Source organism: Arachis duranensis, chromosome 6, assembly GCF_000817695.3.
Source record: "Arachis duranensis cultivar V14167 chromosome 6, aradu.V14167.gnm2.J7QH, whole genome shotgun sequence".
Lineage (NCBI taxonomy): Eukaryota > Viridiplantae > Streptophyta > Magnoliopsida > Fabales > Fabaceae > Arachis > Arachis duranensis.
This window is the reverse complement of record NC_029777.3, coordinates 74,711,601-74,736,949: the sequence shown is the minus strand read 5'-3', so window position 1 is coordinate 74,736,949 and position 25,349 is coordinate 74,711,601. Positions and strand designations below refer to the sequence as shown.

Here is a 25,349-nt window from a genome sequence, read left to right as displayed (position 1 = left end):
GTATGATGTATGAGAAATATGCATGTTGTGATATATGCTTGATGATTGGTTATGGTTGAATTGTGGGTTGAACCATGTTGATGGTGAGTATGATATTGATTGTGTGCAATAATGATTTATTGAAATTGGTGTTGTTGAGAATTGGCATGAGGAAGAGTATATGATATGTCTATATGTTTGAGTTTGAGCCACTTGGGTGAATTGGGTTAAAATGATGAGATAGTGATTTTGTATATTTTGGTAAAGTGTCAATGTGTGAGTTGAGGAGGCTTGATGTTGAATTTGACATATATTGATTGATTTCAAAGAAAAGGGATGATATTTTGGCATGTTTTGATTGATTTTGAAAAGAGTTGGAAATGGCTTGTTTTGAAAATGGCACTTTGTGGTTTTTATGAAAAACATGGTTTTTGGGCATAACGGAACATAACTTGGACTACAGATCTCTGTTTTATGCCAAATCTATTTAGAAATGAAATTGGATCCGGGATGTCCATGCCGTTCGAAGAACGGGTGAAAAACAATTTAAAATGAGAAAGTTATGTCCGTTGGAAGATTGGGGTTCAAATTGGTAAATTCTGCAGCTTTTAACTTAGAAAATTTTTAGCAGAATGACCCCTTGCGCGTGGGCGCACTTGGCGCATGCGCGCCGTTCTTCCTGAAAATGCCATACACGCGTACGCGTGATGTGCGCGGGCGCGCCGATGGTGCTGCACCCAATGCCCAGCTATTTTCCAGAGAGTTATGCCAGAACTGTGCCAGTGTTGTGCCTGGGGCACGAGGACGCCCACGCATACGCGTGGTTGACGCGTATGTGTCGATTGGCAAATGTTTAATCCACGCGTTAGCGTGCATGACGCTTACGCGTCGATGAGTCTTTTAGGCCATCCGCGTGTGCGCGTGGAGTGCGCGTACGCGTGGACCTGTTTTCATCCCAAAGTTGATTTTTGAGTTTTAAAAGCCAAATTTCATACTCTAAGCCTCCGATCTCACCACTTATATCTTAAATCATTATGATATGCCTAGCTATGAGAGAAGGAGCTAGTGGATGTGGTAACTTGCGAGTGAAGCAAGGGAAAAATGAATGATCATTGAGGATCAAGCATGATTATGTGAGATGCGGAGGATGGTGGTGGAAGTGCTGGTTATGCCATTGGCCGAAGGGCCATAATTGTTTATATATTAGCTGGTTCTGGATTGAACCGTGAGCCGGAATAGCTGTATATGCTATGAATATTGGCTGGTTATGGATTTAACCGTGAGCCGGATGGCTGATATGGATGTTGATCCATGGATGAGAATTCATACATGTTTATGCTGAATTATTGATAATTGTGATTTGCACTTCCACTATCTGAGATACGAGTTTCCCTGGGTAGTAGCAGTGGCTAGCCACCACGTGCTCCAGGTTGAGACTCGAAGCTCTTTTGACCCTATGTCATAAGTGTGGCCGGGCACTGTGAAAGACCCGGATGAGCTCGCCCCCGTAAATATTCACCAGTGAAGGTGATGGATATAGATCATGATTATGATCAAGTTTATGACGAGTATAACTCGAGTTGGGGATGCGTGACAGAGGGACAGTCCAATGGTTAACTGCCAGGACTTGTCGGGTTGACTCTATAACCGACAGATGATATCATCAGCCACTACGGACAGGCATTCATCATATGCATATTATGTGAATTGTTTGAGATTGCCTATTTGACTGCATATTACTTGCTAAATGTCTAAATGCCTTACTTGTTCCTAAATGTATATTTCTTGCTTGATATAACTGTGTTTGCTAAATTATACTCCTGCTGGTGGTTGGGAGTGTGGTTTTCAGATGCAGGACGTACGGTTTCCCGCTGATGCATGCTGGAGACTTCTAGATTTGCGAAGATCCTTTGTTCTCGGGGCTATGTTTTGGTTTATATGTTTTGTTTAGATACTTTTATCTCCATTAAATAATACAAACTGTGATGACTCCTCTTATGGGAGATTTTGGAGAATAGGTTTTATGTATTTGTGTCCCTTTGGGTTTCCTTTGGGGTTTTCCTTATTTTATCATATGTATATATTGCTATGCTCGGACCGGTTATCTTCGCAGCCGGATCTTGAGTCTTGATATTCCTGTTTTTGACACTCCTTTGTATATATATAATCTCGCGTTGGTTTATCCTTATTCGTTACGTTGTCGATCGGAGTGTTGCGCTTTAGAGTTGCGATGGTTTTTTTTTTGTTTACCCCTTTTTCTACAAAGGCTCCTAGTTATAATCAATCATTCATACTACTATATGCACTAAATTTTTATTTTAGAGGTCGTAATACCTTGCCATCTCTGAATTATGACTTAAGCATAAGACTCTGTATGGTAGGGTGTTACATTGCCGGGAATTGTTCGAGTTTGGACAACTGACGGTTCATCTTGTTGCTCGGATTAGGTAATTTTCTTTTTGTTTTATTTTCAAAAATTTTTCAAAAATCTTTAAAAAAAAGAAAAAAAGTTTTCCTTTTGTTTTCGAAAATTATTCTAAATTTTTAAGAATGAATTCTAGAGTTTCATGGTAACATGTTGAAGCCTGGCTGGCTGTAAAGCCATATTCAAATTCTTTTGGATTGAGGCTTCTACTTGTCAACATAAAAGGCATGTATATGGAGTTGGATGAAATATCAGCTGTTGCATGCCTGATTTATATCCTAAACTGGCTGGCTATTAAGCCATGTCCAACCCTTGGATTGGAGCTTTAGGCTAACATTGAAATATTCCTGGAATTCTTATTAAAAATTTTGAATTTCTTATCTTCTTTTTCCTATAAAATTTTGAAAAAAATAAATAAAAAATATATACAAAAATTTAATAAATCATAAAAACCAAAAATATTTTGTGTTTCTTGTTTGAGTCTAGAGTCAAGTCACAAGTTTGGTGTCAATTGCATGTTTTAATTTAAAAAAAAGTAATAACTTTCGAAAATTGCATGCATGCATAGTGTTCTTCATGATCTTCAAGTTGTTCTTGATGAATTTTCTTGTTTGATCTTCATAATTTATTGTTTTGTGTCTTTTGTTATTTTTCATGTGCATTTTTGCATTCATAGTGTCTAAGCATTAAAGATTTCTAAGTTTGGTATCTTGCATGTTTTCTTTGCATTAAAAATTTTTCAAAAATATATTCTTGATGTTCATGATGATCTTCAAAGTGTTTTTGGTGTTCATCTTGACATTCATAGTGTTTTGATCCAAAATTTTCATGTTTTGGATCATATTTGTGTTTTTCTCTCTCATCATTAAAAATTCAAAAATAAAAAAATATTATCTTTTCCTTATTTCTCTCAAAAATTTCGAAAATTTGAGTTGACTTAGTCAAAAATTTAAAAAAAAAACTTAGCTAATTCTTATAAGTCAAGTCAAAATTTCAAATTTTAAAAATCTTATCTTTTCAAAACTTTTTCAAAAAATCAAATCTTTTTCATTTTTCTTACTATTTTTCGAAAATTTTTAATTTGAATTTTAAAATCTTTTTCTTATCTTTAATTCATGATTTTCAAAAACTTCACTAACAATTAATGTGATTGATTCAAAAATTTGAAGTTTGTCACTTTCTTGTTAAGAAAGGTTCAATCTTTAAATTCTAGAATCATATCTTTTAGTTTCTTGTTAGTGAAGCAATTAATTTTAATTTTAAAAATTAAATCTTTTCCAACCATATCTTTTTAATCATATCTTTTTATCATATATTTTTAAATCATATCTTTTTCAAAAATTTGATTTCAAAATATCCCTTCTAACTTCGTATATTCTTATCTTTTCAAAATTGATTTTCAAATCTTTTTCAACTAACTAATTGACTTTCTGTTTGTTTCTTATCTTTTTCAAAACCACCTAACTACTTTCCCTTCTCTAATTTTCGAAAATTCCTCACCCCTTTTTAAAATTCTTTTTTTTAATTGTTTCAAATTTTAATTCTAATTTTATTTCTTCCTTTAATTTTCGAAAATCACTAACTTATTTTTCAAAATTTATTTTCGAAAACTCCTCCCTTTCATCTTCTTCTATTTATTTATTTATTTACTAACAATTCTCTTCATCTCAAGAATCTGAACCTATCTTCACCCTTGTGTTTGGATTCTTACCTATTCCTTCTTCTATTCCCTTTTTCTTCTACTAACATAAAGGAATCTCTCTACTGTGGTAAAGAGGATCCTATTATTATTTTTTGATCCCTTTTTATTCATATGAGCAGGAGCAAGGACAAGAATATTCTTGTTGAAGCAGATCCTGAACCTAACTACACCTACTTCCAAGTTTGATGGAAGAAGCATCTCAATCCCTACCATTGGAGCAAACAATTTTGAGCTGAAACCTCAACTGGTTGCTCTAATGCAACAGAACTGCAAGTTCCATGGACTTCCATCAGAAGATCCCTACCAGTTTTTAACTGAGTTTTTGCAGATCTGTGAGACTATTAAGACTAATGGAGTAGATCCTAAAGTCTACAGGCTCATGCTTTTCTCTTTTGCTGTGAGAAACAGGGCTAGAACATGGTTGGACTCACAACCTAAAGATAGCCTGGACTCCTGGGATAAGCTGGTCATGGTCTTCTTGGCTATGTTCTTTCCTCCTCAAAAGCTGAGCAAGCTTAGAGTGGATGTTCAGACCTTCAAACAAAAAGATGGTGAATCCCTCTAATAGAGACACTGCAAACTACTGTGGAGCCACAGCCACAGCCGGAGCCAGCAACGGACGTCGACCCACCTACCCAGTCTCAGCCATAACATCGAGGACGATGCTTCATTCGAAGTGTGGGGAGGTCGCTGTCGTCTACGTCAGCAGGATTTTCTATCTTGGATGACCATTTTCAGACTCTTGTTTTATTTAGCTTTATTCTATTTTTTTTAGTATTTGCACATTTTACTTTATTGCACTTTTTGGGATTATTGTACATACTAGCTATTTTGAATACTTCTGTTTTAGTTTGTTGCATTTGACATCTTTTAGTTTGTATATTTTTTTTAGATTTCTAGTTTGATACGCACTTTTTCCATTGGTTGTGATTGGAAAGTATGGATCATTGAGCTTAGTTTACCCTTTTTTACTTATGAGAATTGGTTTGATTGAAAAAGGGAATTAAACTAAGAAATTTTTTTTTACTTTCTCAATCACAACATTGCATTTAGGATACATATAATAAGCTCAGTCAAAATAATGAACTTCTCCAAGGAATTTATCTATAGGGCACCATCCCAATTGATTGAAAATTTTTTGTGTTGAACTTGCATGAATTACACATATTGTGGATCATGTTTTTGAGCTTAGAACACAAGCATGTGAGATTTTGAGCCTAATGGTGTGGTTACATTATATAACCACTTATTTTCATTCTTGTGTGTGATTATTCTCTTTCTATGATTGTGATATTTGATTTGTTTAATTCTTTATGTCCATTGTTCCATGTATACATGCACTTATATGATTGAGGCCATTGTTTCATAAAGCTCACTTACCCAAATAGCCTACCTTTTACCTTCCATTGTTAACCAATTTTGAGCCTATGCTTAACCCAATTGTTCTTTATTTTAGCATATTACTAGCCTAAAGAGAAAAATAATAAATGTCCCTTGTTTGGATCTTTGATTAGCTTATGATAGTGAGAGTGTTTATCATTCAAGTTTAGGAAAGGTTGGGAACATTGGGTTAGGATAAAAGGGTGTTTTTTATTTCTATATTTGGAAATTGGGTGCATACTCATGTATTAATCAAATGTTTAGACCTTATGCATTGATGTTCTTGTGTATAGTTTAGCTTGAAAAAAAAAGAAACAAAAAGGGGAGAAAATACCCCAAAGTAAGTTTAATAAAAATCAATGCATATGTGGGGTGACCAAAAAGAAAATGCATGAGTGTGAGAAGAAGTAAGGATTATGGGTAGCTAGGTTTGTTTAGAATAGTATAGGCTGTTATATAGGTTAGGTGGGAAGCTTAGGTTAATCAAAGATTAAAATTCTAGTCCACTCAACCATACATAACCCTACCTTGACCCTAGCCCCATTACAACCTTATGGAAAGTCCTCATGATATTTGTATGCATGCATGAAATCATTATCGATTGTTGGATGAAAACTAAATCTTGGAAAGCATGATTAGGGAAGAATTGAGTGAATCAACCCCAAACACTTGAGTGACTATAGCGGATACACATCCGGTGAGGGATTGCTCAATTACATGTTTTCACCATGATCATCCCTTTTCTCGCAAGTTTGCAATTCTTTTTGATAATTCAATACAATTGTGGGTTTGATTTGATTTCTATTGCTTTAGCCCTTATGCTTATATATGCTTTCTTGGAAGTTGATTTATTTTGACTAAGCATTTGCATTCATATAGATAGTTTCATTTAGATAGGTTGCATATAGTTTATTTGCATTGAATAATGGTCATAACCCTTGTTCCCTTCTTAATTTAGCATGAGGACATGCTATTGTTTAAATGTAGGGAGATTGACAAACCCCATTTTTAGGGTTTATCTTGTGTTGAATTTAGAGGAATTTTATCAACTTTTTCACTAAAATAGCATGATTTTGTAAATTCTCCTTCATTTATGCTTAAGTGTAGAAACATACTTTTTAGCCCTTTAATTTGCTAATTTTAATTCACCTTTGATTCCACTAGATGCCTTGATGTGTTTGTTAGTGGATTCAGGTTGAAAAGGTTAGGAATGGATCAAAGGGCTGAAGAGAAAAGCATGCAAAGTGGAGAACTCATGGAAGATCAAAGATTTGGAGTGCACTCACCGACACGCACACGCAATAGACGCGCACACACAACAGATGCGCACGCATGGATCGGAGTCACATGGGGACAGGTACGCGTAACAAACGCGTACGCGTGGATGGAAAATTGTCAAGCGACACGTATAAGTGACCCATGCGTACGCGTCGATGCTCGCACGTGACCTTATTAAAGTGAAAATGCTGGGGGCGATTTCTGAGCTTTCCAGGCCCAAATCCAACTGATTCCAGGGTCTATTTCATACAGAATTGAGGATTGGACAACGGGGGAGCACTTAGTGTAGTTATAATGAGCCTTTAGTTAGTTTTCTAGAGAGAGAAGCTCCCTCTTCTCTCTAGAATTAGATTAGGATTAGGTTAATCTCTCTTAGATCTAGGTTTAATTTTATGTTTTCATCTTGTTCTCTTTACAATTCCTTGTTTTAGTAATTGATGATTGGTATCCATTGACTCTAGCTTTCACTAAATTCATTAGTGAATGGCTAGGACTTATGGATTGGGATTGATAAAGCTCATTTGACTTTCCTCCACTTATTAGAGGATGACTTAATGGGATTGATCCTTGCAATTATCATATTGTGGTTAGTAACAAGGATAAAGATCCTTAACCATCAACCATTGCCAAGATCCTTTTTATCATTTGAGTTTAATTTACATTTCTTTTTCATTATTCAAAACCCCAAAATATAAAACCCATAACCAATAATTGAGCACACTTCCCTGCAATTTCTTGAGAGACGACCCGAGGTTTAAATACTTCGGTTTATTTTTATTGGGGTTTGTACTTGTGATAACCAAATTTTTTATTGAAGGAATTGTTTGTCAGATTACAACTATACTTGCAACGAGAATTCATTTGTGGAATTCTATACCGACCGACAATTACCACTCATCATTCTTCTAGCTGTTATTGATTGGTTCCCGGCTGCGTCTTAATTTTAGAAAGGCGCCATAATTAATTTATTTTTCTTTCTTTTTGTACAGGTGTTCCTGGATTCATTTGAATGACATTTTTAATTTAATATATGAAGTACTGATAAATCCCTCCTATGAAGGTGAACTCTTAACTCTCATATCTCCAAAGAAAAATTTATTGAAATTGTAAAAACCAAAAATTAGTGGATATAGAACATTGGCTAGCATAGATAGTTTGGATGGTGCAATTCTCAATTCTCACTTGTGTGATTTGATTACCATGTTCATATATATCTTTGCAAGTGTGGCCAGCATTTAGTAAAGAACAAAGAAGGCAGAGGTGAATTAATGATATCAGTCATTGATAGTTTTGAGTTTGTTTTTTTAATTTTTATAATTGTGAATGTCATTATGAATATTTTTCTAATAATTACTTTTCTATATAATTATGCAAGATAATGTTGAGAATGATAATGAAGATTAAGCTGATTATTATTGTGGTTTATTGGCTAAGATAGAGTAGTGTTGGAAATGGATACATGTATGGTTGACTACTAATGACTTTTATTAGAAGATACTTATATAGGATATGTTTTTTGTAGAGTATTAGTAGTAAATTCTAAGTGGTATTATGGTTATTTTGATATGGTTATGCTTACTTTAGTGTGAGATGTATGAATACTCACAATTAACTTCATTCTAGTACTTTTGGATCATTATTATAAATATATTTTGGTTAGAGATAATTTTTATTATTTAAAGAAATTATTTAGTATATATATATATATATACAGAAAATAAAAAAAAATAATAAGGGACCTAAGGCTACATTTATATACAGTAGCTATAGAATACAAAAAGAAAAAGAAAAAGAAAAAGAGGGACCTAAAGCTATACTTATAAACGATAGCCATGGTATACAATGTGGCTACGCTTCAAAGGTGATGCAGTAGCATTGAAAAGTGTAGCCTTGATAAACCCCTATTTCATGGTTTATCTTGTGCTCAATTGAGTGGATTTTATCAATCTTTCATACACTTATTCATACTAATTGTATGAGTTTACGTTTTCCTTCCGAATTTTGTGCTATGATTGAAAACATGCTTCTTTGGTCTTAATTTAGCTAATTTTAATCCTCTCTTATTACCATTCGATGCCTTGATATATGTGTTAAGTGATTTCAAAGATTATAGGGCAGGAATGGCTCAGAGAATGAAAAGGAAGCATGCAAAAGTGGAAGGAATACAAGAAACTGAAGGAATTGCCAAAGCTGTCAGCCTGACCTCTTTTCACTCAAACAGTCATAACTTGAGCTACAGAGGTCCAAATGAGGCGGTTCCAGTTGCGTTAGAAAGCTAATATCCGGGGCTTCGATTTGATATGTAATTTACCATACTGGCCGTACAGCTAGGCGATGCGAATGCATGCTCTACGCGAACGTGTCGTAGTGACGAAAAACCAGCATGGCAGATTTTGCAATCAGCGATTTCTGGGCTGTTTTTTACCCAGTTTTCAGTCCAGAAAACATAGATTAGAGGCTATAATGTGGGGGAATCCATCCATTCATTCAATAATTCATATACAACATTCATAATTCACAATTTTAAGATTAGATGTAGTTTTTAAAGAGAGGGGTTCTCTCCTCTCTCTTAGGATTAGGATTTAGGATTTCTATTATGTTTAAGCTATGACCTCTTTAATTACAGGTTCAATGTCACTTTAATTTATGTTTCTCTTCCATTCTTAGATACTCTAATGCTTTTATTTGATTTATGTTGCCAAATTGGCTTATGAACTTTTCATGTTAGGATTTTCTTAATTAATGTAATTTGAGGTATTTTCAGATATATGATTTTTATTTAGCTTTTTACATTATTGGCTTTGGTTGATTAATTAGTAACTCTTGAGTTGTCAGACTCATTGTGATTGATAATTGATATCTTTGCTGATTGATTTAGATTCCTATAACTCTAGTCTTTCCTTAGGAGTTGACTAGGACTTTTTAGGAGTTAATTTAATTTAACCACTTGACTTAGTGGGAGCAAAATATAATTCTCATCACCATTGATAAGGATAACTAGGATAGGAATTCTAATTCTCATACCTCGCCAAGAGTTTTCTTAATTATTAATTTATTTTTCTTGCTATTTAAATTACTTGTTCTCTATTTCAGAAACCCAAAAATATATCTTTTTCCATAACCAATAATAAATCATACTTCCCTGCAATTCCTTGAGAAGACGACCCAAGGTTTGAATACTTCGGTTATTTATTTTTATTGGGTTTGCTTAAGTGACAAACAAAACTTTTGTACGAAAAGATTCTCTGTTGGTTTAGAAACTATACTTACAACGCGATTATATTTTTATATTTCTTTACCAATAGAAAATCCGATCGTCAAGCCTATTCTTGTAAAAATGGAAGCTGAAAAGCGTAGCCTTTGGTCCTAGACATCATCACTTGAAAAGCGCACCATATTCCCAAATGTAATAAAGCGTAGCCCTTGGTGCAGAAAAGCGTAGCCTTTGAGAATAGGCAACGGCCGAATAGGCATCCCCCACTAAAGCATCTCCGTAGCCCGAAAAGCGTAGCCTTAGCCTAAGGCATCATTTTTTTCACTTTTGGCTACACTTTTCAAGTGTACCTGAATGGGTGTTTTTCTTGTAGTGATACTATCAACGGAATTATTTGTGTGAAATTCCTAACTGACGGTTTTGCTATTTCAAGTTTTTGGCGCCATTGCCGGGGAGTTACAATGTGTGCTTGTTATTGGTTCTTGTATATATGTCAATATTGTGAATAGTTTGATTTTTGGTTTGTTTGCTTGCTTTTGCTAGTTTTAGGATTTGTTTTTCTTTGGTTCTTATTAGTTTTTGTTTTCATTTTTTCTTGCTACTATGAATTCTCACCCCTTTGGCTATAAGTTTAGTTCAAACTATGTTGTAGGAAATGGGAACTACAATGACAACATGCATCAAGAATGGAACAATCAAAGATGGGAGGAGCCTCATGGAATTGATCACTCTTCTTGGCAACAACCTCCTCCAGTTTCTTATAGGTATAATCCAACTCCTAATGCATATCAACCTAATGGATGTGGTGACCCTCATTGTGGTTGTCAACTACAATCACCATATGCCTATGAAGCACCTCCTCAACATAGTTTTGAACCACCATACTCACAAGTCCCCTACCACCAAACACCTCCATATTATCCTAATCCTCATCCACCATACTAACCACCTTATGAGCCATATGAACCATACAAAGAACCACAATAATTCCAACACAATTACTCCCAAGAACCATCTTGATATACACTATCTCCATACCCTTACCAAGATGAACCACCTTCTAATTATGAACCCTTTCTCCTAAACAACGAACCCTCTCTTCCACCACCACATCCAATGGATGAAGCTCTCCAAACCTTCTTGCAAGAACAAAAAAGAAATATTAGCTATTATATCTAAAGACAATAAGAGAAGCAAAAGGAGATAAAGAAGCTAGAAGTCATGGTTGCTACCATGACAGAAGCCATTAACCACATGGCCTCCCACTTGAGCTCATGCATCCCAAGTACTTCCATTGACGAATGTGGAGGATCAACCAAGGAGCATAGTGAGGGAGTGAACTTGAAGCTCTAAGGCGAAGAAGAGGAGTTGAAGCGAAAATTGCAACAAGGGGAGGAGTTGAAGCAAAGACGAATTTGGTAAACATTAAATTGAAATACTGATGTTGTATTGAGATTGGTCTTAGGGAAACCGTGAAGGGCGGTGAACCCAAATTTGTAGGGGAGGTTCTGCCGGAATTCTGAAAGAACATGAAGAGTTTAGAAATCTTAAGTTATAATATCAATCGGTAGTTTTAACTTAGAAGTTTTATGAAGGGTGAGATGAACATAACATTTGGTTAGTTATTGAGAGAAACATATAAGAAGCTAAGAGTATAACGGATAAATATAACTTTAGCTGGAATCAGAATAGGGTGTTAAAATTGATGTTGAAGAATGGTAAAAGAATAGTAAAAGGTCGGTTGAATATGAGAGAGCTTATATGAAGATTTGATAGAGAATTTTCGAGGGCGAAAATTCCTGTTAGGTGGGTAGAATGTAAAATCCGGTCAAACCATAATTTATTAAATAATAAATTAAATAGGAGCGAACATGGTTAGAAAATTTAGCAATCAAAATTCGATAATTTAAATATGATATTTAGACTCAATGGATTTTTCTCAGTCGGAAAACATAGTTTTCTACGTAAAAATACGCACTGAAAATTTGACCAGCAATACCGGCTGAGATCTATCCGATACTGCAGTTGAATAAATTAATTATAATTGAATAAGGTTAGGAAATGAGAAATTATAAATTGGGCAGCTAGAAATATTTAAAATACGATTTAAAACTTTAATCTTAAAGGTTTCGGTCCAAAGTTGGGCCAACAAACTAAAACAAGTGAATCGGGCCCAAGTGGGCCCAAGAACCAACATATATAAACATTATTTATGAGCATTTCAGCTCATTTATCCTAGAGAATGAGAGAGGATGCGGATAGAGAAAAGCGAGAAATAAAACCTAGCTTTGCAAACTTCAAATCACCATAACTTTCTCTCTAGAACTCTGATTGATGAACCATTCATGGCCACGCGTTGCTCTTCTTATTCTCTATGATTCTATCTAAGTTTTGTGGTGAGTATTCCACTGTCCTCTGCCCAATTTTTTTTCTCTTTAAAGTCAAATTTGGTTTGAGTTTTGAGAAAATTTTGTGATTTTGGTTATTTAGGGGTGCTCTAGTATGAGTCATTGGTGATATTCATCATAAAATACAGTGGGTTAAGGTAAGAAACCCTCCAACCTTTGTGATTCATCATTTTCATGAACCTTAGGTTGATTGTAAGTGTAAAATTAGTTATGTTAGAGTATTGGTTGATTTTGGTGCACAATTGGGAGCTTGGTGTTGCTTGTGGAGCTTTGGTGAGGTTTGGAAGGTTGGTGAAGACTTCCAAAGAAGAGGCTCAATTGGTTTGGCTCCAAGAGGTACAGTTTAAGTTTCATTTAAGTACCGTGTGGTGTGATGAGAATTCCTAGGCTAGATGCCCCTAGGATTAAGTTTCGATTATGTAAATGGTTGGCACTAATATGTATAGTTAATATGTAATTCAAATTAATGATTGGACAGAGAATTGTGTGAATTTGTATGTTTGGTGTGTTGAGAATATGATGAATTGGATAATGAATATTGGTTTGTGAAATATGCATTTAAATTGTAAATTTGTGCTGGAGGCCGTGGATCTTGGGCCGAAGGCCGGAAAGAGGTAAGGAAGGTAAGTGATGTGTGTATTGTGTGATGTCATATGAGACTTAATGGATATTGAATATTGAATGTGTGAATAAATGCAAGGAATGTGGAATAATAAGAAATTAGGAATTTATGAGGGGAAGGTGATGGAATTAAATTGAATTATGTAGATGAGGTAGGTTTGGTTTTGGTTGAGTGTAATTATGTGAATGTGGTTGGGTTATGGTCATTTGGATGATTGGAAATGAATTTGGCTTGTGAACATTGGAAAAATTGGTGATTTCTATTTTTGGGTTAAATCTGATTTTTGACAAACTTCGGCGATCCGTAACTCAGTCTTCGAAGTTAAGAATTCTTCAAAATTGAGCATTTATGAAAGTTCATTCAACGATCTTTTCAACGGTTCAGAAATGGTTGAAAAGGAATTTTATAGAAGTAGTTATGTGTGGCAGAAGTTTGAGGTTTGAAAATAAAATTCTACAGCTTTTTAAACTTAGTAAAATTTTTGGTAAAACGTACTCCGACGCGCACGCATGGCCGACGCGCACGCATGGCCGACGCGCACACGTCACTCACGATTTTTACTCTGTCACGCATACGCGTCGCTGTACTGATGCAGGTGCGTGGTATAAATTCCAAAGAGTTATGATGGTAGCGTTCTGATTTTGTGCGAGGAGCACAAAATGCATCCACGCGTACGCGTGACTGACACGCACGCATCACTTTCCCACTCTGAATTCCACGCATACGCGTGGATGACCCACACGCGTGACCCCGTCTCTAGCAAAAATTTATTTTGGAGTTTTTAAAGCCAAATTTCATACTTTTAAACCTCCATTTTCATCCTTTAAGTCTTAAATTTTTATAGTATACCTAGTAATGAGAAGAGGCAAGGAAATGTGATAACTTGTTGATGAAGAAAGGCTAGGAGTAATGAATTGTGATTGAGGAAGTGCAGAAATGATGGTTTAAAAATGAATGTGACTGTGACCCCGAATAGTAGGCAATGGTGTTGTCCACTTGCTCCGGGTATGAGATGGGGAAGGAGAATTATGATAAATGAGTTTAATTATAGAGTTTGAATGAATGTATTTGTGATACCTGGGTAGTAGCAAGGGTCGTGGTTCGTCCCGCTTGCTCCGGGTCATTGTTAGAGAATTAGTAATAATGAAGAGTGATTATGAATGAATGTGGTAAATGAATAATGATGGAAAATGTTGAATGTGAGTATACTTGTATTTTCTCTCTGGTTGTAAGGGTGACAAGGCACCGATACCCTCTAATGGTGACAGGACACCGATAACCTCTAATCATGACAGGGGACAGATACCCTCTAATGGTGATAGGGCATAGATACCATCTAATGGTCATAAGGCGCAACAGAGAGACTGTGCCCGGGTTAGCTACCGGACACGTCGGGTTGGCTTGATAACCGACAGATGATATCATCAGCCAGAGGGCATGCATACATCATTTGCATATGTTTGAATTATTTGGATTTGCCTATTTGTTTTGGATTGCTATATCATATATGCTATGTTACCTAATTATGTGCTACTTGTTCTAGTTATACCTTATTGTATATTACTTGTTTGTATTGCTTGTGTTTGTACAACTGAGAGGTTTCTCGTGCTGGTGTCGGTTGACACTGAGGGCTATTCTTGATGAGATGAGTTGATGATGAAATTGAATAATGATGATGATTATTAAATGAGATAATTTGAGCTTCTTGGGTAGACGCAGTGAAGTCATCTCACTTGCTCCAGGTGAGGATATGAGGTAATGGTATAGAATTGTTGAGACAGAGTAGCTAGAGATGATTTTGTTTATAATTCTGATTGTGAATTGTCGGAAAGTTAGAAAGCTAGGAAGATGAGGAATATGAATCAGATTTAGCATTCCCTTATGACAGTTGTCTATTTATGGATTAGCGGAACATAGGATGAGTAGTTGGTGGAAGGAAGTTAAGGATGCTTAGTGAGTTTTTATTACAATGCATTGTATTTATTTGGTACTTTTACCGTAATGGGATCCCATGGGTCGGGGGTTCTCATTCCGTATATATCTCTTATTTTTCAGATACAGGTCTAGGTGCTCATAAGTGAGTTGTGGTTCATCTGAGAGACAGCGAAGATCTTTATATTCTCTACTCTATATTTTGCTTAGAATCTCTCCACCTTTATTTTGAAAAGCCTATATTATGTATTGAACTCTTTTGAACTTGCATATAGAGGTTTTTATATTTCTTTTGGGAGAGATTAGGAGAAACTGTTGTCAACTACTGTTATACTGTATCCTAGTCGGCCTAAACTTCGCGGGTCACGGCTAGTGACTATTTACTTATGTTATATATCTATATACTATCCTTCTTTTATTCTTCTTAATGCCTTTATTTGTATATCGCTCTCGACTTCATGCTTTATCTTTTAGTTGTCGATGCGTGAGTGATACAGCTTCACGATTTTATTTTTACTCTTTTCAGTCTTCTCGATTAATACTCATTTCAATTTTTCTTATAATTATGTATTAAAAATTCCCCTTGAGAGTCGTACCACCTTATTATCATTGACTTATGACTCGAGCATAAGGATTTGAATATTAGGGTAAGAATTTGAATATTAGGGAGTTAGAGTGAGATCAATTTACAACTCAATTATTCAATTATCTACGTGATCACCAAACAATCGAATACATACTTATTTTCCAATTTATAAAATTTAATAAAGGCATTGGTAAGCATATTGGTTTAACTTTTTATTTAACATGTTTGTTTATGTTATATTTGTAATAATTATATTATATCTATTTTTACAAATATATCTTTTTAGAAAATATTCTTAGCATCATCATATGTTGTATTAAATAAATATTAGTGATTTTAAATTATTTATTATTTATTCGAGAACTTTGTGCATTAGAATTCTCTAATAATTTGTTCATTTTAAGCTGATTTTGAAATGTTCTTATTTTACGATAAAATATCATATAAAAATTTGTTAGAGGAAAGTATTACTAGGTTATTTATGGTCACATACATTAAGTATTTATGTCCGATTTATTGAAAAAAGTAGATTACTAAAATTGATTAATAATTACTTTAGAGTTGATACACTTAATACTCACTACAAGAAAAACACCCATTCAGGTACACTTAAAAAGTGTAGCTAAAAGTGAAAAAAAATGATGCCTTAGGCTACGGCTACGCTTTTTGGGCTATGGCTACGCTTTTTGGATCTATATAAGTGTAGCCTTAGGTCCTTCATTGTTTTTTTCTAATTTTCTATATATATATATATATAATATTCTAATAATTTTTTATACAACATAATATTTAATAATATTATTACATATATAATTTTACATTTTTAATTAAATGAGTTAAATATTATAAAATAAAATTAAACACATAATTATACTAAATAATTTTTTTAAATAATAAAAATCATCTTTACACAATTCAAAGACATAATCTTAAGAAGAGATCATTTAAGTCACATGAAACTTGTATCACATATCAATTAAAATGCAAAGTTTGCACTCTATATCCGAAAAGAACTTAACAAACAAAAAATCATTAATCTTCTAATCTCGGCATAATGACTAAAATATTCTGAAGCACCTTCAAATTCTTCTCAAACACATCTTTTTCATGCTGATCTTCATCACCATCAAGAAAACTCTTGGCCTTAACAATTGTATCAGTGTTCATTCCCTTGTTCATTCCCAGCAAGAACTAATTTCCACGCAGTTACTGCGCTGCTTACAGCTGCAGATTATCATAATTCAAAAAGAGAAGCATGTAAGGATTTTGCATACTGATTCACTACCATACGCAATCAATACAAGATTATGTTGAAAGAAATGACCGAGCTACTTACAAAGTTGAATGCAAAATTCACAAAATCATGCCAATCAGCTTAATTTCAAGTGCAAAAGGGGAAAACGGCATTGCTTCAAACAGTAAAATGAGAATTATCAACCTAAATTGTAAATTAAAAATGAATTGAGACAGATATATCAATTTTGCACCAATATCACCAATGCAACTGATGGACCAATATCACCAATGCAATTGATGGACCAAACATGAATCCCCTGGCTTAATCTATTTTTGGCAAATCAGTACCCAAAAAAGAACCTATAACCCTAAAACCCCCAAAAAAGAACTTATTTGTATGTGAAACTGTAATAGTGACTAATTTTACTTCATTTTGATAAGTGTTATACCAAAACGATCTGAAATAGGATGATGTAAATACCATGATAAATCCCGTCTCTTCAGGGTCTAGTTCTTCCATGATCAAAGCTGCATATTCTTTAGCCTGCTGCTGTATGTTTGAGAGTTTGTTTGTTGTGGCACTAAGGCAGATGGTCTGAAAACAGAATTGATCATTTGTGGTCAAAGAAACTCCTATTCTCATTGGAACAAAATGCAAAGCTAGGAAAGGAAAAAAGGTTGCCGATAAAAACTACTTCACTATCTTCATTCTAATTTTTCTGTTGATGAATTTAAAAAGAAAATTCATATAAACCTCTTTAATTTCTTCCTTGGTGATTCTTCCATCTGCATCTTTATCAACCCTGCATTATTTCAAATGAAGGTTAACATACTTAATGGTGGGAATTAAAGAAAATGCCAACCAATTTCTTTTCCTAGTTCTAAAATTAAGTAAAGAGGTAATGAATTAGTTACATGTCAAAGACGGTTCTGAGCCTGGAATCAAAACTCTAGTCAGAAATCTGGTCCCAAAAGTCCTTCAATTGAGCCTTGTTAATTGAATCCCCATGAATATCCCTCCTCCTAGCCACGAATCAAAAAGTACACCAGCATGCCTCAGATTCCTTGCTCATCCCCACATACAAACAACTAAACAAATTCAAACCATAGTTATCCAAACACTTCCTAAAAGAAACTACTCAGAACAAGTCCTTATTTCACTCACTCACACACACATACACACAAACAATTTCACAAACACTTAGAAAGAAACAACAAAAAAATAGTGCAGATTTGTTATGAACTCTTCAATTTCAATTATTACCTATACATTTTCCAAAGAGAGAACGATGAAGCCATCCATCAGTTGAAGTAGTAAGAACATCAAACTGCTTCTCCACTTCATGCCACCCTGCACCACCGACACCGCCACCACCACCACCGCCGCCACCCTTAGCGATGAACTTAAGTCTTGAGATCAGGGTGTTGGTGGTGGAGGCACGAAGTTACGTTGTGTTGGTGATGGTCTTGGTAAAAAGGATAAAAAAATTACTAAGTGTCGAGGGATTTGGTCCTTGAAAGTTTACTAGCCACTAATTTTACTTAATTTTGATAAGTTTTATACCAAAACGATCTGAAATAGGATGATGTAAATAACATGATAAATCCTATCTCTTCAGGGTCTAGTTCTTCCATGATCAAAGCTGCATATTCTTTAGCCTGCTGCTGTATGTTTGAGAGTTTGTTTGTTGTGGCACTAAGGCAGATGGTCTGAGAACAGAATTGATCATATAAACCTCTTTAATTTTTTTGATTTTTCTAATTTTTCTGTTAATGAATTTAAAAAGAAAAGTCATATATATTTTAATGTAATTACTGCACACAACAGTATATAAAATATAGTATGATGCATCTGAGAACAAATAAACAACTTACCTAGCCTTTGCCATATCTTCCTCAAGGCATCTCACACACTCTGCAGCTTTTTCCAAGGACTTCTTAGCCACTTCCTTTGATAATGAAAACAATATATATTACAAACCTTCAATACAGAAAACTCAGGAATAAAAACTTAAACTTAATTAAGTTTTAGTCGTTGAGATGATAAAAAATATCATATAAAGTGGGACATTGATTTATATACTGTATACAAGGATAACTAGAGAAGCAGAAGGCTAAACTCTCCTTGCAGAACTAACAAAAGCTAATATCGTGAACTATAAATAGTTAAATGGGCTTGTTCACATTTCAACTTTCAAGCTCAAAGGGTTTATGCATGAGAGGACATCATATATGTTCTCAATGAACATTTGGGAGAGTGGGTTCAAAACAGAAATATGGAATTGAAACATTGTTTCCGAGAGTCAAAACATCTACTTTACCTGTGAACTATCAATTAAAGCAGCAAGGTCATTTCTACCAACATCTTTGACAACTGAAAGATATGCAAAGAGCATTCAATTAACAATACTTATAGTAGTTGCGTCTAAAAAGTAATGTAAAATGCTTATAGTTTTCTTAGGATACCATTCAATTAACTTTGGCTCTTATCCATACTACACTCTTACTTTCAAAATATTCACTTGACAATTGCAAGTTTTCTGTGTTACCATTTCATACAAAATTACCGCTTCACTTGAAGTGTTTTATTGACAACACCACCCTTTATTAGAAAGGAAATTTGAAAAAGAAAAAAAAAGTTAACATAGGGCCTTTTCTTGTAGTGATTTAAAATAAATTTTGTTCATCAACAAAAGTACAGAGAAAATAGACAAGCTGTATAAATCACAGTTCACAAACCCTAAAATATCACACATCGTCATCAACAACAGCATGCATGTTATCAAATTACAGTTCACAAAACCATATTTCACAGATTGAAATCCCCAAATTAAAACCCCTACAATCGGAACCCTAAGCCTCTGAAATTTCAGAACCAAGTAGAAATCACTACATACCTATTCAATGATGTGAGCACAGAGAAGACGATGATGAGAAGCACGGAGATGACGATGGTGAGAGCGGCAGCAGCGACGATGGTAAGGGCGGCGCAGCGACGATCTGTGCAAGATGGCGAAGAGGAGGGTTTCTTCTTGTATGAGAGGGTCAATGGCGAGAGCGACAGTGAGAGGGTCAATGGCGAGAGTGAAGAGAGTGAGTGGGGGGCGACGATCGACGGTGGGCTTTGGACAGAGGCAGGGTTGCGAGGGTGTACGAAAGGGGATGAAGTTGCGTGCTTTGGAGGGAGAGGGTCAACGGCGAGAGTGAATGGGGGGCGACGATCGACGGTGGGCTTTGGACGGAGGCAGGGTTGCGAGGGTGTACGAAGTAGGTGCAGGCGAGGCAGGGTTGCGAGGATGAATGTCAAATTTGGAGGGTGCGTTGTTCTTTGGAGGGAATGTCAAAAATTTCACTAAGTGTATTGTATGTGACTTTGCTTTCAGGGAAAAGAGTAGGGAAAAAATTTACTAAGTGTAAAATTTTTTATTCTAGACACATTAGGCATCACTTTTTAAACGCACCCAAAACTTAATAAATAGGCTACTCTTTAAAAGCGTCCCATTTGATACAAAAAGTGAACCTATAGATATCAACCTATGGCTACGCTTTATAAGTGATTTCTAAAATACCTAAGGCTACACTTTTTAAATGATGCCACAATTATGTATCCTTTTCTCATATAAAAAGGCAACACGGAGAAAAGCGTAGCCTATTCATAGAATAGGCTACGCTTTTCAAATGTAGCTTAAAAAAAGTGTGGCTGAATGGGTATTTTTCTTGTAGTGACTAAATTAAAAAAAACGAACAATGCATGTTATTTTTTTATTAATCAAATTATTATAATTTAAATTAATTTTAACAAAACAACTTAAAATTATAATTTCAATCTTATTACGTGTATGGCACGATTTATTATACTTGTTAATAACAACAATAGAGTTCTTACCTCTCACTCAAATAAGACTATATATTAGCTGCTTAATTTTGCTTTAGACTTGAGTTCAAAACTGCATATGATGCAGTGCATCGATAATTAAAAGTAGATACTAGATAGATAGATAGGTTGAACTCTAATTTAGTTTATTCTATGTTATTGGTGTTGATTATTACGACATTAAGAGTAGTATTAGTGGCACTATTATTCTCTGCGGAGGAAACAGTTGAGTGAGAGTCCAAACCCTCTCTTTCTCCTTCCTTGATGGTGAACAATGTTCTTGACGCACCGTAGTACCCATACTTCATACTCGCACATGGAACACACGCTAGAGCAGAAGATTCTTGAGGCTCCACGCGCACGCGTCCTCCTAGTTTGCGGCGGCGCTGAAACAACACGCACATGATCTCCAAGAAGAGAGCCACTACGGTGGCCACGATGAACACGCTGATCATTGATGCTCCCAGCGTCGTTAGACCCATTGGCATCGCTTCCAATAATTATCGATCTTGTGCTGTTGTTTTGGACTTTAATTTGTGGTTTCTGACATAAATGAAACACTTGTATAGAAGGGTAAACGTGGGAATTGTACTCTGGAAAAAAGAAGAAGAAAAATATGGTAATCGAAAATGGAGTAATGGAATTAATAGCTGGCTTTCTTGGGTGAAGGGCTCGGATCTTTCGATTGAAAATGTGTGGAATATTGGTGAGAGGCTTTGGCTCTTCGCAAGTTGGATGGACAAGGAAATTCTTTTCTTTTTCCCCTAAACAACGTTGGTCATACTTGGGAATATTAGAATTATTAATCTATATACTAAAATCAACTACCAAAGTCAATTATTAATATAAAATATAAATTAAAATACAGATACACATTAAAAATAAAATTAAATCACACATATATTGATATAAAAATACATTAGTAACTAATTTTGGTGTACAAATAATATTTTTATAAAAATAAATTAAATAACAAATACTTTTATATACAAATATATAATAATTAATTTTGATAACTAATTTTAATTAAGACTATCAAACCAGCCAACAGTCGAGTCGACATATTTAGGCGTAGCTTGTCTAAATTCGTGGGTTGATGGGCTGACCCATTTTGTTCATGGGTCATAATTTTTCAAGTCAGATCATTTATATAGTCAGAATATGTTAAATGGTCCGGTCCATTTAACCTTTTATTTTATTGTTGGAAAAATATTTTGTCAAAAATATAAATTTTAGATAAAAAATCTTAAATAAATAGTATTTTATTAGTTGGTAGATCGAGTTTTGAATTGAATCAAAGAAGATATTGGCTCAATTTTTTTAAGAAAATACCAAAAAAAAATTAAATCAATCGACCGTCTCATTTAGCCCGTAAATTAGTCCATTAAATCTATATTTTTTAGATTAATCGGACTCAACTTATTTAACTCAAAATTTAAACAGACTTAATTTAAGAACAAAACTTACTTATTTAAATAAATAAACGAATTGACTGGATATATTTAATCTATTTTAACGACTCTAATTTTAATATATACATAATATTTTTGTATAGGTATATATAACTAGTATGTATGAACAGACAACACAATCTTTTATTCCTTAAATATTTATAACACACATAAATGTACAATAAGTTAAGAATTTAAGATAGTAAGTGATATAGGTCCGATTTGGGTAAAAAAATATATCACTAGAAAGCGCTAGAAAAATATAATGATCAACAATATATAATTATAACACCTATTTCGAACAACCATAGAAAACAACAAAAAAAATATAATTATAGAAAATATTTTTTGAACAACACATAAATATATTAAAAAGAGATATTCTGGCTAAAAAATTTTAAGAACCAGACACATTTGTTAAACTATGAATCTTCAACTAACTAAGTTGTAAGGCAGAGCCTTATAGCCCCATAAAAATCTCTCTATTTAACCTTTTTGTCATTAGTCTTGTAGTTATAAAGAATATATCACTCCCCACTTCTAGTCCAAGTAATTGTTTGAGAACAGCTAAACAAGTAGATATACTTGGTACATTATTTTTATGAGCTATTTCATTGGCCTTTTCTTCTTCAAACACATTAATTATACGTTTTAGTTGAGTTGAAAGTTGAGAGGCTCCCGACCCTTTCCCAACATTTTTTTTCTTTTGTCTCATTGCACTAGGAGGTGTTGATTCATCATTTAACTCATCTTCTAAACCTTCTTCCTCATTACCATTATCTTCGTCATTATATCTATCGTTATAACTATCATTTATATCTTCAGAAGGTACCCATGCACCTATACCAATAGCTACAACATCGATATTCAAAAAGGAACTCCATTTCATCAAGATATTTTGGACATTGTTCTCTAAATTTTGCCACATTAGGATTTTCCTATGAAACGATAAAATAGCAATTAAAAACCTCTCGATAAAATTGATATTTTTGAATTAGTTTTAAAAAATGTAACATACTTGAATCTTAGCATCCCACCAATCATCACTTGCTTGTATGATCTTCTTAATAGGATCCCAACCAAAACCGGTCTCTTTTCTTTTTAGTTTAGCCCATAGTCTCCACTCTCTTTTCATAGCTTCCCACTTGTTTTTAAAATATTTAGATTCATAATTGAAACCAGCCTCTTTCAAGAATTTTGTTTTTAAATTTGTCCAACCAACTTTGTTAAAATGTGTTCAAGGTCTATTTTCAGCCACCATCTCTTCTTTACATATTTTCATGAATATAACAATATTTTGTTCATTTCAATTAGCTTTAAATTTTTTTCTGGACTTGCCACTTTCATGAATTTGTTGGGAAAGAATATAAAAAAAATCAAACAAACATTTTATACATGAAGAGATACATAAAAAAATTTAATTTGTTACTATTTTTTATTTTTTTACTCCTATTAGAACTCCCTCCTCCTTGGGGTCAAAAACTTGTTATAACTAACTATAAAAAGAATAGCAAGTTATATAAAAATAAAATCACATACAAAAAAATAAAATTAAAACTAAAATTTTATACCACACACAATGTTAAATACAAATTTAATAATAAAATAGAATGATAAAATGATAAAAAAAAATATCTGGAAGGAATATATGCAGTAAATGGTTCAGATGGAATATTTTATGAAAATGGTAGTGGATGATCAATACTTTCAGTAGATGGAACATTGTGTGAAGATGATTGTGGAAGGCCAATGCTTCTAAAAGATGAAACTTTGCGTGAAAATGATAGTGGAGGGTCAGTATTTCCAACAGAAACAGGAAACATTTTTTCACAGAATCAAGATTGAAAGTAGATTTTTTTGTTTTGAAATCAATTTTTTTTCACGGAAGTGATAGAATGACTTATCAAGAAGGAGAGAAGTCATATATTTCTACTTCTTCAAAAAGCTGTAAATTAACTTTTCGAAAAATTAAAAGCTTTTCTTTAAAATGGTATCGTGACTTTTCATAATTCAAAAATAAAAAAAATAGCTTCTGTCACTTCCCAAATGGGTTCTTATTATTTAATTAAAATATTTTAGGTTCAAATTTTAGAAATAACAAAATAAAATATTTCTTTTATAAATTATATATAAACAATGGTATTTAGAGAAAAAATATGTACACTAACATTTTCATATTTTCATTATAGATAGTATAGATACATTCTCCATAAATATTTTTCTACTCGTTCTCTTAATTATCGGATAAGAAAATTAAGTATATGATTCTTTTATAATTTTAACATGACACTAAATATATTTTTAACATGAAAAATTAGGGCAAATCGTAGTATTAAGCCAGTTCGGATGAGATATTACATGATTTAACTAAACCAAAAAATGAGACATGGATCAACCAGAAGTATGTCTCTATGTAATTAAAATTAACCTAACTCGAATTAGAAACAGTAGTGATTCGAATCAATGCTATTCGAATTATGAGGGGGTAATTTGAACCAATCTGATTCGAATTATATGGTGACAAATTCGATAGGCAGTTCGAATCTAGCTGATTTGAATTATGCATATGTAATTCGAAATTGGATGTTTCAAATTAGGAGGCCACAGACGTGTATAAATATGGTGTGAATGTGAATTGAGTTCATTTGAGTCAGACAAAAATGGTTAGTGGGGAGAATTTTGTAGTGTTGATACATTATAGAGGGTTGATTAAGAGAAAAATATGCTCTGGTGTGAAGTTCACTGATAAAGATTCTCTGAGTATTTTTATGAGACTTACGACGAGATTCGATGACTTCTTGAATTCTATAATACAGAAACTTGGGTTGCAAGGCGTGAAACGGGTTCAGAAGTTATTCTATTGCATTCTGATCTCAGTGCTTATAGATGACGTGAAGTATGATTCTTTCATTATAGGGAGTGACGAGGATTTGTAGGTCCTGTTCCATTGTCGTCGGCAGTTTTCTGAGGTTCGGACACCTGAGCAATTGGCAAAGTTGGTTGATGTGGTATCTAGCTCGGAAGGTTCGAACCGGAATACCCAAACTCTAGGCACGGTAGTCGGTTCTAACTCGAGACCTGTTGGTGCATCTTCGTCCATGCTTGTGAATGCACCTCGAGACGAGCCTGTCGCATCCCCATCGTTCGATGTTGATCTCAACTGCAGTGGTGGCTGATGCGTGAGCATCTTTCCAATCTTTTCCTAGTGAATTTGTATCTAATTTGTTGAGTTTAAGAAAGAATTAATTATGTTTTTGCCAAT

The 25,349-nt window shown here is 34.0% G+C and overlaps 2 long non-coding RNA genes across 3 annotated transcripts; both read right to left on the bottom strand.

Annotated features, from left to right (window-relative positions):
• Positions 1–16,486: 16,486 nt before the first annotated feature.
• Positions 16,487–18,288, bottom strand: LOC110273208 (uncharacterized). 2 transcript variants are annotated; one of them, XR_008000484.1, is made up of 6 exons: positions 18,027–18,288; positions 17,678–17,851; positions 17,517–17,565; positions 17,244–17,357; positions 16,863–16,935; positions 16,487–16,750 (listed from the first exon to the last, which is right to left on the bottom strand). It is a non-coding gene; the product is annotated as an uncharacterized LOC110273208 (long non-coding RNA). The 2 variants fall into 2 exon arrangements; XR_002364648.2 differs by lacking the exon at positions 16,863–16,935.
• A 345-nt stretch (positions 18,289–18,633) lies between these two features.
• On the bottom strand, positions 18,634–20,240 carry LOC127739779 (uncharacterized). Its single transcript, XR_008000517.1, has 3 exons — positions 19,660–20,240; positions 19,084–19,136; positions 18,634–18,711 (listed from the first exon to the last, which is right to left on the bottom strand). It is a non-coding gene; the product is annotated as an uncharacterized LOC127739779 (long non-coding RNA).
• Positions 20,241–25,349: the final 5,109 nt, after the last annotated feature.